This window comes from Bactrocera latifrons, unplaced genomic scaffold (genome assembly GCF_001853355.1).
Source record: "Bactrocera latifrons isolate USDA-ARS-PBARC rearing strain unplaced genomic scaffold, ASM185335v1 scaffold_216, whole genome shotgun sequence".
Classification (NCBI taxonomy): Eukaryota; Metazoa; Arthropoda; class Insecta; order Diptera; family Tephritidae; genus Bactrocera; species Bactrocera latifrons.
Window position 1 is genome coordinate 213,437 of NW_017535697.1, and position 2,540 is coordinate 215,976.

The window sequence follows — 2,540 nt, forward strand, 5'->3', positions numbered from 1 at the left end:
CGTGCGTTGCTGGTTACACCTGGAGCACATAAATTAAAGCAATCTGCACCAAGGAAAGTTAAAGCAAGTGGTAGCATTTCTTTGTAGTCATCACGGCTATGCGATTTTTAATTGGTCCTGCAAGAAACTTACAAGAGTGTCCCGTTCCACTTGGCTTATTTTTGATTTATCATCAACACTAGTTTTAAACAAGGTTTTCTTAAGGTTTGGCCAGGCCTTCAGAAATCATTCAAACAAGAGTATTTCTGGAGCTGAGTTTGACATCATCTTTGATTCAAAAACGTTGCGCAAAATAATTTCGTACATATGATGACAGCATGGTAGGTGCATGAGATTGCGTTGCACTTTTTTTTCCAAAAGGACTGCGGCTCCATTTTTAACACCAATATTGACAGCAGTTGTATCATAAGATATGCCTTTAACAAGTTCAACAATGTTCCAATCGACTAATCTCTGATAAACAGTTTCAGCAATATTTGCACCAGTCGACGACTGTATCTTTGGTGCTCCAAGAAATTTCGATGTTCCATCGTAGCTAATTAAAACAGCAATTCTTTCCACTTTACAACGACCTTTTATATCTGTCATGAACTTCCCATCAAAATGAACAACTAGTGCTCCATTTGCAATGGCCTTGTTAAGTGTTTAAATAAATTAACATTAATAAAAGTGCATTGTCAACTATAGGGAACTCACCTTTTCTTTAAATTCAGTAGAAATATCCTTGAATTCTGCAGACCGATTTTGTTGCCGCATACGGTGAATCGTTGATCGATTAATAACAAGTTCTTCCACACAATGACCCAATACTTCAGCAGCGGCTACTAAAATATGTACGGCCATACCATCTGACAATTTGGCATTGTCTAATGCTGCTAACAATCGTGATGTTATGCTACTTTTAGTGCCTCGTCGCTTTTTACACTCAGTTTGCAACCAATTTTTTTCCAACGGAATTACTACATTTTTATTTCCAGCTTCCACAAGTACTATATCATTTTCATTGCTTTCCTCGATTATATTAGAACATACAGAATTTTGTTCTTCATACCGCCTTTTTCGTAATGCTGCTTTCTCCTGTCTTTCTTGTGCACGCACTTCACGATCGTACAAAACCTTATCAACACCCATCATGCAACCTGGCCGTCTTTTTGACGTTGCATTTGAAGAAATTTCTTATCTTCTACTAACTTCATTTTTTTAAGCGCATTAGCGGTGGCCATGTCAAATAAATCATTGAAACTTCCAACAAACATATCAACGACTTCTTCCTGTGAATTGGATCTCTTTTCCGGAACTGTTTTCAGGATTTTTTTCCAACTTTCGTATATTTTCAATAACTTCTCAACACATTTATCTTCTTTTCTTATCGGTATTCGTGGTTGTTTCCAAAATATTTGTGCTGCTTTGATAGCAAGTTTTGCGCTTTTCTTTGCTGAAAGATCTACAAATCTCATATTGTAAAATAAAACTTCTAAAACCTGCCGATTAGATGGAAGTTTTGCACCTGTAATTTGATGCATTGTGTATCCAATCAAACTAACTTTTCTTAAATTCGTAACTGACATTCGCGTTGCTAAACTAGACATATTAGTTTATTTTATATACTTCACTTTTTACACTTTAACCCTCCGATGTTCATATGGGTCTGGCCAGACCCATTCGATCTTTAAATGTATGTAGATCTTTTATTTTTAATATCTGAGGCTTCTTAGTCCATGACTTCCTAAAATGTAGTGTGCTAAACACAATGAAGTAGCAAAACTAAGATTTTTGCAATATTTGTTGTAAAAATAATAATTTTAAACTAATTTCGTTTATTCAGCTCACATGGGTCTGTGCAGACCCATATAAGCTTCTCATGTAAATTGGTTAACCGTTAGGTGTAAACAACTAAACTGTTAGCGAAGGCAGCGGCAGAGATAATTTTTTAGTTGACATTTGACAATTGAAGTGAACACGTGTTTTTTAATTAGTGGGAAGTGTTTTTTTTTTTGAATAAAATGGAATAAGTAAATATGGATGAAGTTGATGTGTTGACGCGTTTGCTTCGTAAGCTAAACGCAGCAAATGTGAGTCCGGAAGAACGTCAGCGACTTCAGGCACAATTTGAAGAAATTATGGGACAGGAGTCCGATCCATTTGAAACAAGTGGCGACGTAGAAGTGTATGAATATTTTCCAGATGAAGCATCAGATATAGAACAGGAAATCGAGTTAGAGGCTGTTCTGGATGAAAACCATGATGATATTGAGGATTTGTATAGAGAAGCTATCGCCCTTGAGGCTTCAACTACAATGGAATCATGCAGCGCATCTATTACACAGGCCTTATATACAGGTCAAAAGATGGTAGAATGTGGAATTCAAATCCTCCACCACCTGGAAGGCCTCGTTGTCACAATGTTACAACTTTTACTCGTAAAGGGCCACTACGAGGAGCGTCACCGAGTCATAAAGCTCTTTTCAAGCTATTGCTGTCTCCTGAAATCGTAAGTATCATTGTGCGGGAAACCAACAGAAAAGCCGTTGAAGCGTTTC